The sequence below is a fragment of the Neovison vison genome, chromosome 12, assembly GCF_020171115.1.
Source record: "Neovison vison isolate M4711 chromosome 12, ASM_NN_V1, whole genome shotgun sequence".
In the NCBI taxonomy this organism is placed as follows: domain Eukaryota; kingdom Metazoa; phylum Chordata; class Mammalia; order Carnivora; family Mustelidae; genus Neogale; species Neogale vison.
In genome coordinates, this window is record NC_058102.1 from 9,869,073 (window position 1) to 9,882,742 (window position 13,670).

The window sequence follows — 13,670 nt, forward strand, 5'->3', positions numbered from 1 at the left end:
CCAGAAGGCTGGCGTTTCCAACACGGAACTTTGCCAAAAATAAGCGATCCCAGATGATATAAAGTAGATGAAAACAGTGTTCTGACTCCAGGCATCAGATGCCAGATTACCTTTTCCCAAGCCCCAAGGGCTGGAATCACACTTCTTGGTCACTCCCCGCCCCTCCCCCCTCCCCCATTCCTGGTTTCTTTAGTAGAAGGGGTCAGAGGAAGGGTCCTAGGGAACCAGAGAGTGGGGTACAAACGGAAGAAAAAATTTGGGGAATCTGAGGCTCCCTCCGTCCCTCGGACGTCATTCCTTGCCCCAGGTGATTTGAACCCGTAATCTGCGGACCCAACAGTTCTTTGTAAACCGGGGGTGGAGGTGGAAAGGTGGGGTTAGGGGGCAGGGGGGATCCCAGCTCTTTCCAGGCTTCTCCTAGGGACCCTCGCCGGGGGAAGGGTAGTACCTCCCCTTCCAGCCCGCCCACCCCCGAGGGCGCACTTGGAGGCTCCCTTGGGCCCGTGCTGCTGCTGGCTGGGGGTCCGCCCACGGGGGCGTGTGAGGGGGGAGGCATGCGGGTCGGGAGGAGTGTCCCCAGCGGCTCACCCCGCAAGCACGACAATCACGAGCGCCCGGGGGCCGGGAAGCCGAGGCGTGGCCGGGAAGCCGGGGGCGGGGCTGGGAGGGTGGCGTCACGGCCCCGCCCCCGACCCGCTCCCTCCTTCCTGCGCGGGGCGCCCTGGCCGAGTCCTTCACCTGAAGGGACAGGTGTGCTCATCTCGCATCTCCGAGGCCGGCCCGCGAGTGTCAGGTGAGCCCCCGCAGCTCCGGCGGGGGGGTTGGGAGGAGGGTCCGGGATTGGGGGGGCGTCCTCCGACGCGGAGGGGCAGCCTGGTCAAAGCAGGAGCTGGGCGTGGGTCTGTGGAGGTGCCGGTTGCTCCCCAAAACTCCTGCGATGTCTCTTGGTTATGGTCACGTTGTACCGAAAACGGAGGCTTTGGAGGGATTTGAAGAAGAAACAGCAGGCTTCCAAATATTTCAACCGCAAATCTATCATTTTTTGGTACATGATAGCTTTTCTTCGTTGTAAAAGTAATATGCATGGGTTGACAGTTTGGCAAATGGGGAAAAATAGGAAAGAAATCACCCGTGGTACTAAGACACACAAAACAACTGCGAGTATTCCTGGTGTATTTTCTTTCCCAGTGTGGTCTCTGTGCATAATCATATTAATCTCATTTTATTATACTGTATTTACAATTTTTGTGTCTTGCTTTTCTCCTCTTAACATTGTGTCATAAGCATTTTCTCTGTTGTTATTAGTCAGCTGTGTATGTGTAATCATTATTTTTAATGGCTGCATAATGTTACATTTGAGGGAGGGGCCGTAGTTGGGTGCCATTCTGAACACTTGGAGGAAGGATTTGAGGGGGAGACTGGGAGGTGTCATAGGAAAACATGGGCTCTGGGTCAGACAGGCCAAGACCTCCGCCTCCAACGCGGGGCTTCAAGAGAGGTCTTTGTGTCAGTTTCCACATCAGGGAAACGGATCCACTCCCCAGAACGTTGTGAGGATTAAGTGAGCTAATTTATGTAGACCGCCTCCCCTACTGCTCTCACGGTTCTGGCAGAAAAAGGGTCCATGTGTTTGTGAGTTTGGAGGAGGGATTTGGGCCAGCTGAAGCTGCTGAGGGAGTAGAGGAAAGAGCTGGGTACGGGAGGACGGGCTCCCCAGAATGGAGATGTCTCTGGGTCTGGGGTAGATGGGCTCACACCCACATCACTGTGGGAGCCAGGCCCAGACAGGTCCCTAAGGCAGGGCTGTGACCTCCAGGCCCCTAGAAGGGTTCAACGCTTGGGATAAGCTTCTAGAAGGGCTTTGGAAGAGAGAGGATTGGAAGAAAAGTAGGGGGAGAGGGTGAAGGGGGAGTTTAGTAATCCAACTCTTGTACAGATAAGGAAACTGAGGTTCAGAGGACAAGAGGTTTACTCAGGATATGCACAGGGAGCAGTAACAGAGTAGGTTCAGACCCTCGGGGACCTAACTCCTGCAGGGATCTCTACAGCAGAGACTCCCTGATACTAGGGGAAGGAGGAGGTCAAGGCTGAGTCACCAGCTACACTTGTACCAGGCTAAGGTTAGCTGAGAGAAAACAGATGTCTCTGTTTTTTGAGCCTCCATTTCCTCATCTGTGAAATGGGATAATAACTCCCCACCTACCTACTTAGTACCCATGGCCATCACCAGGTAGCCAGGGCCTGCTTCCATTCTTAGGGCCTGTTCAGTCTCTACTCATACACTCCTAAACAGTGGCCCCTTCGTCTTCATGGCCCCCTAGCCATCTTTGGGTGGGGGTGGTGGTCTAGGTACCTGTTGGTGAGTGCCTGTGGCCCCATCTCAGTTAGGATAGGAAATCCCCTACTCCCCTGAGCTCCTGCTTCTAGCATCTGAGAGATTTTGTTCTGTGTTTCTAATCTGGCCTTCTTGTAAGGGCTCCTACAGCACTCTATGGGCTGAATGAGAAAGGGTTTCCTGCCCTGGAGGGAGTTCCTAAATGCTAAACTCATCTTGTAGTGAGGGTCCTCCCTGTGACCCTCTGAGGCCACCTCTTTCTGCCTGGCCCATCACACCGGGACAGTAATAAGGATGTCATATTATCCCCTAGCCATTTTAGCCATCTCTGACTTAATGCTGGTCCCTTATTCTGGGTCCTGGGCCTCCTATGGTAGATGCGGTCCCCAAGGGCTCGGCCTACCACAAGGAAGGCCAGGCCAGGCCTGGCTCTACTCCCTGTGACTGAGGGGGTAATAATAATAATAATAATACCAGAATCTGGGCTGTCAGGCTTTCTGGGCAGCGTCTCTTTTTTAATCCACCTGGGCACTGTGGCTACCCCCATTCTGACATGAGGGAACAGAAGTTCAGGAAAGTTCTATAAACTCGTCCAGGCACACAGCCCAAAAATCACTGACGCAGGATCCGAACTCAGCTTGCTGAAGCGGGGGTCTCCTCCACCCCTACCTCTAAGTGAGAGCTCCTTGCCGGGGTCCTCCAACGCTGATGTAAACTGCGGTGGCGCGCCCCTTCTGTGAGAATATTTTTGAGCGCGTATTTTGTATGCAAATGTATATATATTTGTTTAAAACTTGGGTATAGATGTTCTGCTGGGCTAACGCGTGTGTTATAAAACATACATTAAGATAGAACATTTAGAAAGCCAAGATTAAAAACTGGATAAGAATGCAAATTCTGATCTCTCTTCCCACACCCCAGTGGAGCACTCCATGAATTTCCTGGGGTGACGGGATCTACTTTGGAAACAGCTACGATAGCGGCCACCAGAATCCCCTGGATGCTTTCAGAGTAGGTGAGTGGATTCGTGGTGTCCTGAAGAGCAAAGGGGGGGCCCATTCAGTGGGGACCTCAGATGCATGGGCACATTCCCTTTGGCATGCATGGAGGGAGACAAAAGCGGATTGGGGTGCAGGCTGTGAGGCAGGGTGAGGCCCCTGGGTGGGTCTGGGAAGGGTGAATTGGAGTCCTTTGTAACCTTTGTGAACATTAGATCGTGTTCTGGTAAACTCTCCCAGCCTCAGGTTCCTACCTGTAAAACAGGTGGGGTGATCTCCGGTTCATGGAATTGCTGTAGAGAATTCAACAAGAGCCCGTGGCAGGTGCCCCTTGCGGGGTCCAATAAACGTGCGTTTGCTTGTTCTCTCCTTCTTCTTATCTTCTACTTGCAAAACGCCAAGCTGTTGTGAGCAAAGCCAGTGGACGAGTCCCCTAGTTGGCTGCTTGGGATTAAAGACCCTGTCCGCTTCCACCTTCCTCATCAGCCGTGGGAGATCCTGGGTGCCAATGGACTCGTCTCCCCACGGGGCTGGGGGGCCACCTTCAAATGTCTGCATTTCTTCTCATAGCCTTGGCTCGGGCTGTTCCTCTCCATCCTCCAAATCTACCCACCTTCCAGCCCCTCGTCCTTCTGCCAGCCCCAATGGCAACTCCCCACTTTCCCAACGGAAGGGGCATGGTGGGCGGTCTGGCAAGAAGGGGTCTCGGGGACTCATCTAGATGCTCTATCTGTGTAGCACTTGGTCTCAAGTTAAGAACTCCCCGATGGTGCATTTCACAGGCCACCCTGGGTGGAGGGTGAGGGGCAGCTCAGCGCCCTCTTGGTGCCCCCGCTGATGCCAGGCCACGGGGACCTGGCCCGTGGTGCTCTCCATCTAGCAGGTTCTCTCTGCAATCCGGAGCCCATCTTTCTTTCTCGTGCTCACGCAGCCGATCCAGGCAGATTGTCAGCATGAGGTGAGCAGGGCCCCAATGGCAACTCAGGCCCGGTGAGGGGTGGGCATCAGGAAATGTTTGTGGACAGACGTGTGACTCGGTGAGATGATGAATCGCGCCAGCTATGCTGACTTGAGAAGTGTTGCTGTGGGAATTGGGATTATTAGCCGTGGCAATCATCGTAATTCCCGTGGCCCAGTTAATGAGTGGTTGTATGTCCTGGAGATGAGATTCCTTGGATTCCCAGAGGATGGAAGGAGCGCGTTTTGGAGAGAATTGGCAGTGGCGCAAATGGCAGGGTTGGGTCGCGCGGAGGGGCATCGAGGGGACAAGCCAAGCTGAAGGAAGGATGCAGGTGGGAGGTGGGCAGAGGTGAAGGCAGTGGCCCTTGGGTGATGCTGGGGTGTTCCAGTGCTCCCTGAACCTGTGCCTTTAGAGATGGGTGGTCTGAGAGTTGAGTCCCCAGTGGAGACCAGCAGCATAAGGGATACCCAGAGGGGTTTTCCCCCAGTGGAGGGGAGAGGGCCAAGAACCCACCGTAAGCGGTGGATGGGGTAGGGAGGAACCACGGGATAAGGAAGGCCTGTGTCTGAGAGAAGGCTGTCTGGCACCATCGGGCTCAGGGATGGAAAGTGCCAGGCCAGGCCCTTGCCTCCACCCCTACGACCACACACCCACGGCAGAATTTGCTCATTGCCCAAGTATTTGTGGGGCACCCATTACCAATTGGACACTCACAGGAGCACCTATAAGAGGATTTCTCTCTCTTGGAGCTTATGTTCAAGAGCATTAAAAATAAACAAGTTGATGTGTTCAGCCCATAGTAAGTGCCATAAAGAAAATAAGGCAGGGTGATCTGGTAGAAAGAGGCAGAGGGGAATGAGGCCTGCTTAAGATTGTATGGTCAGGGCACCCGGTTGGCTCTTGATCTCGGGTTGTGAGTTTAAGCCCCATGTTGGGCATGGAGCTTACCTTAAAAAAAAAAAAAAAAAAAAAAAAGATTGTGTGATCAAAGGAGGCCTCTCTGAGGAGGTGACTTCTGAGCTGTGACTTGAACACAATCAAGCTGTTGAAGGCAGCCATTGACGTCTGCAGGGAGATAATTCTAGGCAGAAAGAATGGCATGTGCAAAGGCCCTGAGCTATGACGAAATGAAGGAAGAAACGAAAAAAGGTAGTTTGAGATGAGGCCTGAGAAGCAGGTAAGGGCCCGATTATAGCAGGCCTGGGAAAGAACATGGATTTCCCACTAAAGACAGAGGGAGCCTTTGGTGCATTTTCAGTAGTCAAGTGCTCTGATCTCACAGGTAACAAACCGCTACAGTATCTATGTGAAAGATACATGTGGTGAGAGGTGGCTGGACTCAGAATATAGCTGGGGGTGGAGCTAATGGGATGTGTACAATGTTTCAAACATGGGCGAGGGTAGCCAGGGAGAAAACCCTTTCCTACTGATCCCAGATGTGGGTGACCTCAGGGTCTTTCTCAACAGGGAGCCCCAGATGTGGAGTGTAAGAGGACCTTCCCCATCCAGTCTAGCCTTTAGTTTATAGATGGGGAGACCGAAGAAAGAGCCTTAGAGGTCTCCTTGTCCGGACCCCCAGAGAGGGGCTGTGAATTCTCCAAGTTCCCGCTGAAATTCACAGGCTGAGCTGGGACTCAAACGTGGGCTTCCTGGCCCCTGGTCCAGGCCTCTCGCTACCCCACCCTGCTGCATCTCCACCAAACATGGAGGAGGGAGGAACCACTGCCTAGAGAATGACCAGGCAAGGCAATGTGGTGAGGTCACCAGGAGAAGTGTCTAAAGGCAGTGGAGATTGCAGAGGCCAGGGCCAAGGCGCTGATTGGAGACAGGGCACTGCCCTGTGAGCAGTCAGAGGTGGGTGGAACATTATGGAAGGGTCCGAGGGCAAGCTGCCAAGGGCTCGCTGGGTGAGAAGAATGCACCAGGGCAGCATTTTCAGGCTGGCAGGCTTGAGGAGGACGTCTTGGGGGCAGAGCCTGTGGTGGGCCACCAGCCCTCAGGGGTCTTGGGAGAGACAAGAGTAGCCACTAAGAATAAGAAGCCTGAGAAACTTCCTGCAGGAGCATCCTAAAGCCAAGGCCAGAAGTGAAGACGGAGAGTGGGCCCGCCGCCTGGGTTTGTCCACCTCCACCCAGAAGGGGAAGAGAAAGGCAAGGGAAGAAGCAGCTGGAGCCCCAGCCCGAGGTGCTGGAAGTCCAAGGCAGGGGGCCCGGATTCCACTCCCTGCCGGCTCCTCAGAAACTTGTCATCATTTTCCTTTTCCTCAGGGCTGCTTTTGGGCTCAGTTGTTTTGGTGCATGATCCTCTGTACTATCCCCATTGGACAAATGAGGCTCAGAGAGTGTAAGGAACTTTCCTAGGGTCACACAGCTAAAAAGGGGCAAAGTCAGCATTGGAAGCTGGCTTCTCAGCCACGGTGGGCTCCTGTCTTGGGCTCCCTTGGTGACTCTGAGCAAGGCTCCCTGGGTCTCAATGTCCACTGTAAAATGATGGGGCCACATAAATGAGCCCCTCAGGCCCCTGTGGTTCTTAGTGAGGGGCCCCAAACTGTGCCTGTAGGATTGGGACTCAGGAGCTGAAGGAGGGGCGGAGGACTCATTCTGGAACTGTGTTCTCCACTAGCCTGGGAGAAGTGGTTGGGGCACAGGCTCTGCCAGGCCACTCCCTCTCCACTTCCTCTGCTGAGTGTAGATAGACGGTTGGATGGATGAGTCGGTACAGGTAACGTGTCTTGTAGAGGCCCCGGCACACAGTAGGTGCTCAATAAATGTAGCTCTTAATGTTTTGTCAGAGAGAGTGACCCCCAAACAGCAACAACTCCCTGCCTTTGTACAGCTTATAATCTGTTAGGGGCCACACACACACACACACACACACACACACACACACACTTCAAACAAGTACCATGTAGAACATGTTATTTAGAGAGAAATGACAGTAAAAAAAATGAAGCAGCAGGAGTGGAGGGGTGGAGAGGAGGCAGTGCCCTAGTGGGGTTGGATCTTAAATCAGGAAGACCAGAAGGCCTCCCAGAGAAGGGGATAAGAGCCAAGGCCTCAGGGAGGTGAGTGAATGAGCCATGCAGCTCTCTGAGGGAAAAGCATCTCAGGCAGCAGGAACTGCCAGGGCTAAGGCCTGTCTAGGGCCGTTTGAAGGACCATCCTGATGTTTAACAAACCCAGGGTGCCCAGGGGCAAGACTCAGCTGCAGATCCCTTTGGGAGGACCGAAAGCTTCCTCCCCATCTCTGATTTCTTCTGCACTATCATCATTAATTCGAGATTTCCTCAGCCCAGTGCTCCAGGGGCTGCGGGTGAGGGGGTGGGAGGGCAGCGGGTAGGTTGTGTGCCAAGGAAATGAGTCCAAAGTGCCAGGTTGGAGGTATGCCGGGGAGTCTCTCCTTCTGCAGAGCGGCTGGACTCCCGGGTGGGACCCAGGTGAGCTGGGACTCCACTGACGCCCATTGTTCCGGGCTGAGTGCATCTTCTAGGTGAGTGAGTGGGTGTGCAGGGAGCAGAACGGGGATGAACTCAGGCTGGCCACACCCTTGGGCCTTCACTGTTGGGAGTTAAGCCCCAGGAAGAATAACTGGGAACCTAGAACGAAGAGAGAAATCAGGCTCAGAGGTTGCTAGAACTCCGTAAGATTTCTTTCCCTTTGGAATAGCTCCAGTCCTCTTCTGGGTTTTCTCGTCTCTCAGTTTCTCCTTAGAGCTGAGCTGCAAAGCTTTTTAGAAGTACCTCAGGGGGCGCCTGGGTGGCTCAGTGGGTTAAGGCCTCTGCCTTTGGCTCAGGTCATGATCCCAGGGTCCTGGGATTGAGCCCCATCCGGCTCTCTACTCAGCAGGGAGTACCTTGGGGGCTGGTCTTCTAGGGGAGTAGGAGGGAGAACTCAGGCCCACAACACAGGTAATCAGGGTCAGGGTGTGGGAGCATTCTTCCAAGGGAGACAGCGGGTAGTGACAGCAGGAGAGAGCCTGGGAGCAGGCCTTAGGGAACCAGTAGATGCCAGAGCTAAGTGGTGCCAGTCCCTTCCTGGAGAGGGAAGCCATCACTGGGCAACCGGGCTTGGGTTGAGGGTGGGGTGATGAGGATAGAGGACACAGGGGTGCATTCCATGCCTGCCGAGGCCTGGACACCTTGTCTGACTTTAGGAGAACTTGAAGCCACCCAGAGGGCTGGCATCCCTGGATGTTGGAAGCAGAGCGGCAGGATGCAGGGTTGGGGAGATTGGGATGAAAAGAGATGGCAGAGGGCGGGGCATTGGTGATGGCTGGCTTCTAGGACAGGGTCATCCTTGGGCACCTCCAGGGGATAAAGAAAGTCATAACAATGGGTACAACAAGCTCATGGGCGGAACGTGGTGGGTGGCTGCTGCCCAGGCCAGCTGAGTGTGGCCACAGCCCCGTCTGTGTGAGTTCAGACCCAGTGTTGCCTGTTCTCCTGGGGCTTCAAGGGAAGTAGGGAATACGGACCTATAGTATGAAATTGGTGCATTTGAAACATTGGTTATCAGTTAATAAAGCAGTATAAATAGCAAAAACACCACGCAGGTCAAGCAAAGCCCACCACCTTGGCTGGTGACCCCCTGCTCTGGCAAAGAGGGCACTGAGACCAGGTTCTGGCCCGGGCCAACTATCTGTGGGGTCCTGGGCAAACCCCTCCCCTCTCTGGGCCTCAGTTTCCTGATCTGGAAGAGAAGAGGTGCCTGATCTGTGGGGTCCCACCAGTTTGGACAGGGTGTGACTAAGTCCCTCAGGCTCTAGGGAAGATGTGGTTATTAGGGAAGTGACTCTTCCCGGGAACCATGCTTCCTGGACTGGCTGCAGCGCGCTCTGGTATTTCGTGTTTCCACCACCACAACCATGTGTGCAGATGGACGTGTGTCATAATTTGGAGCTTTGCATGGCCCAGTGTCAATATCATCGTTTTAATAACTTTGCCCTGGAACCTTTCATTGGCTACCCTGGAAGTTGGTGAGAAGCCGTAATTAATTCTCCCAGTGACCTGGGGAGCCAGGGGTCTCCTTCCTGATTTTGCAGATGTGAAAAGCCAAGGCCAGAGTTGGCAGGTGCCTTAGCTAACCCTGCACTGCCAGGGACCCTGACTCCATGTTAGTTCCCTGGCAGTGTGCCAGTTTCCTCACTGAACCAGTGAGACCAGGATCAGGGTTTGTACCCGTCACAGTCTGGGCTGCTGGAAGAGCTGGGAGGGTCCCTTCTTTGGGGTGAGGGACACGCGGGGTGGTGAGGGTAGATGAGCCCTGGTTACCTCCCTGGGTCTTTTGTCACCTGGGCGCTCTCTGTCTCCTGCTGTCCTGTCCAATCATTGACCTATGTTCTCTGTAGTACTCAGAGCCCCCAACTCCCAAAAAATTCTTTTTTTGCTGTGGCCTTCGCAGGGGCTACTGCTTTGGTTTGAGAGGAGAGAGAACGGGGGAAGAAGAGGCTTTGGGATCTAGAAAATCCCGGCTTTTTGTGCACCGCCTCCTCCCCACCCCCACCCAGCTTTTTCCACCTGTGCCCCAGACCTGATCAGGGTGTCGGTGGTCGTGTGTGTTCCCCGGCCCCACACGTAAGACCGCGTTCCTGCAAGGCGCTCCTCGCCAGGCGGGGAGGGGGGGGGAGGGATGGCTAAACCATGTTTCCCGGCCGAGCGCTCCCCCCACCCCCACGTCCCCGGGAGCTGAGGCGCGGGCCCTTTAAATCCTCCGGGGCGGCGGCGGCGGGCCGGGGATGACATCAGCGGTCGGGCCCGGGGCTCAATGGGAGCCGGCGGGCGCGCGCCGGCCGGGAGCGCGCGAGCCGGCGGCGGGGGCGGGCGGGCAGGAGGGCCGGGAGGAGGGAGGCGGCGGCGGCGGCGGCGGCGGCGGCGAGAACCCATAGCCCGAGCCCGAGCCCGGCCGGGGCCGAGCGGAGCGCGGCGGCGGCGGCGGCGTCTGGCGGCGGCGGCTGGGCCGGGAGAGGCTGGCGCGCCGGGCGGCTCCGCGAATCCTCCGGCATCCGCCCCGGCGGGCCGCCCCCGCCCGCGGCAGCCCCCAGAGCAGCGGCCCGGCACCGGAGCCTTCCCGGCGGGGTAAATATTGGGGGGCCGCGGGCCCGCGGAGGGGCGCAAACCCGGGGGGAAACGGGGCTCCCTCCGCCTCTTTGTTTTTGCGCGAGAGGGAGGGGAGGGGAGGGCGGACACACGCGCGTTCGCACTCGGGTACGGGGCGGGGGGTGCAGCCCGGGCGCCGCCCGCTCGGCCCGGCGAGGACAAAGGCGCGGCTGGGGACGAGGAGGAGGAGGGTGACTATTATTTTGCAGGCTTCGCTGGGGGAGGCTCCCCCCCAGTTCGGCCCGCCTCCCCCTCCCCCAGCTGGACCCTTCAAGGCCCCAGCCGGCCGAGAGGCCACCCCCGGGGCTGTAACTGGGGGACGCTACGGGAAGGGGAGGCGTCCAGGCCGGGGGCGCCGGGGGCACCCGAGACTGTTGATACTGTTGACTCGGGCTTCCCGGCCAGACCCTGGGCTTGTGTGTGTTTCGCCGGACAATCAGCGGCGCCTCCCCCCTTCTGTCCTGGCTCGGGACCTAGGGGTCAGCGAGGCTGCTCCCGCACAGTGGATGGGGGCGCTCGGGGGCGCGTGGAGGGGCCCCCCGACGTGCTGGGCTGTGTGGTCACCCAGCCACCGATTCTGTTTTCCTTTGTGGAGAGAAAGAAAGGAGTGGGGGTTATGTATCAGCTCGGATTCTCCCATTTCTGCTCGTGAGAAATCCGTGTTTTGCGAGTCTCTGTGGCACATGAAACTATGTTCGTGGCCGGGTTAGCTCTAGAGAGAGGATCCCCGAGCCCCTCTTCACGCCCAGACTCCCAAGTGGGGTGACCCCCCCTCCCCAACTTTGCCCTGAGTTCTACATATGTTCCTCTTGGCACAGCCTTCCGCCGAGAGAAGGATTTGGGGAGAAGGGAAGGGGATCCGGAGTGTCTGAAGTTGCGCCCAGCTGATGCCTGGGCTTGCGGCTCCTTTGCCTTCCTGTCTAGAATGTCCCTCCAATTTCTACTTTAATGGTCCAGTGATGAGGGCCCTGGCTGGGGGTGAGGGGGTGTCAGAGAGTAAGAAACCTGCCTATGCGCTCTGCTGTTCCATAGTTTGTGTAATTTGTTTAAAGCTGAAACTCCGGGTTTGCGTCTGCCCTTTTTTTTTTTTTTCCCACTTCGTTTATTCCAACCCCCCCCCAACACACACACCCCATGGGAGAAGCGGCAAAGAACTGGGAAGCTTCTCCTTTTCCCGACCGGATCCTTTTTCCTCTCCTCTGGGAGGGTTTTTAGGGGATAGGGCTGGGACCGTGTAGACTCTCCCTGGGGGCCCGGTCCCCCCCGCCCCGGGTCTGGGAGGCTAGCGCCCAGCAGTGGTTTCCGGCAGGGCTGGTTGTTTGCACCCTCTCTTCTCCCCTTCTCTGCCCACAGCCCGGTGAGTGGGGAGGGGCTGGGGGTCATGTGCAGTGTATTTATGTAAGGCACCCAGACGGAGGGCGCGGGTATTTATATAATCCGGCGTGGGTATTTATGTAATATAGGATGCGGGTATATTTATGTTCCTTTCCTAACCTGCGGCTTTCCCGGCTGCCATGTGTGGTCTCCGAATTGGCGTTGGCGGAAAACGGAGGGGGGGGCAGTGTTTGTGTATGTACACATCCTTGACACCCCCCCTCCTTCCTCTCTCCCTAGCGCCCCCCCCACCGCCCCACTGTGGGGCCCCTGGTGTGTGTTGGCTTTTCTTTCTTTCTTTGGAGTGTACACACAGGTCACTGTGTATGTGAAATGTGTGGCATGTGAGTTTTCTGCAAATGTGGAGTGCGTTCCACTGGCGGCCACCGGCCAGGCGTGTGGGCAGAGGTCCTTGGTTGAGAGCCCAGAGTTTGGCTGGCCTGGGGTGGAGTCTGCTTCCTTGTGGTCCTCAGTGAAGGGCTCGTGGCTGCTCCGCTGGGAGTTAGGTGTCTCTTGGGCAGGAGCTGGTGGCTTCTTGCCTCTGCTGGGGGCAAGCGCTTCAGCCTGGCCATCTTCGAATTAAATCTTTCGCATCTCCACTCCCAGGTGGGTCTGGCTTTGGGGATACCCCTGGGCATGGGGAAGGGGCCCCGCTGTTGTGCCTCATGCAGCTCCTTCTCCATCATCCTGCTTTGCTTCCCAGCCCTGGCAGGAAGTAAGTCCTGTGTGTGTCAGTTGGGGGCAGCGGGAACCCTGTCTGGGTCCCAGGTGAGGACACTCTGCCACTGGGGAGCAGGGGGCAGGTGACGTGGCCTCTCTAGGCCCGAGTTTCCTGTCTGTAGAGGGAGGCCCCTGCTCTAGACATTCTGAGATCTTAGGGATCCCCCATCCTTCTCCTGTTCCATAGCCACGGTCCTCTATCCCCTAAGTGTAGAAACCGGCTCCCGGCCTTTGAGTTCCCCTTTCTGCAGGCCAGGACCTCAGAGGGCAGAGATCTCTACCAGCGTGGTCCCTGATGTCGCATGAGCTTGGGCACCCAGGGTGGGGCATGGGAAGGAGAGGAGCCGCTCCGATCAGACCTCTCCGTCCACCCCAGAGCCTGGTGGCTAAAAACCTGGCCGTGGTCCCCTCAGTTGCTCTTTGGGGCTCTCTAAGGAGACCCTCCTTCTAGTCTTGAAGAAAGCCAGCCCCAAAATGTCCATTCAAGGAAAAAGCATGCAGAGAGCCCTGTGCTCAGTGCTCGGTGTCGTGAGGTCCAGAGGGGGAGACGGCTGGCTGCTCTGAGGCCCCCTTTCCTGCCTGCCCTCTGAGCTGGAGGGGAGGCCTCTCTCTCAAGCTGGCAACTTCTGGCTTCTGGAAAGACTGGGCCAGGCTGTGGAGACTTGGTGCACAATACTTGTGACCAGAAACGTGGGGGCTTGGAGGTGGGGGCAGGGGACCCTGTCGTTTCTGAGTCCTAAAGGGGCTTAGGACTCCCGTGGGACCCTCCATTCAACATGTGCTGCCATCCCGGAAGGTGAGAACTTGCTGGTGGTTGCCATGGTGGCAGTCCCAGCGCGATCAGCTCCTGATTTCCACCCCCTGCTATCCCCTTTGTCTTTGTTTTTCCCTCTTAGGGTCTTGGCCCCTTGTGACTGGCCCTCCCCTGAGAGGAGGGTCTCCAAATGAATATCCCCCAAGGAGATGCTTACTTGGCTCTTTCCTTTGGGGCATTAGCCCCTGACACACGTCCTCAGCCTGCCTCCTGGCCCTCACAGGGAGACACTCTGGCCCACCTGACACCCGGGTGCCCTCAGGCAAAGCCAGGGCAGCTCTGTTCTTGTACAGTGGGAGGGCCTTTGGGGGGCGGGTGTGGTGGGGTCCAGCTGGCGAGGCTCCCTTCCCAGCTCCCCGCCTCCCTGACCCTGT

General features: G+C 56.8%; 1 protein-coding gene across 6 annotated transcripts in view; it reads left to right on the forward strand.

Annotated features, from left to right (window-relative positions):
- The first annotated feature begins 721 nt into the window (after positions 1 to 721).
- The window catches only part of LOC122892502 (casein kinase I), a 33,080-nt gene continuing 20,131 nt past the window's right edge, over positions 722 to 13,670 (forward strand). For 3 of the 6 annotated variants that reach the window (XM_044229112.1, XM_044229111.1, XM_044229116.1), the window contains exon 1: positions 10,256 to 10,367. The gene's annotated coding sequence lies outside the window, so the exon portion shown is untranslated. Of the gene's footprint in view, positions 794 to 3,256; positions 3,351 to 10,255; positions 10,368 to 13,670 lie in introns of those variants that run through there. The other 3 variants (XM_044229115.1, XM_044229114.1, XM_044229113.1) reach the window with 2 other exon arrangements.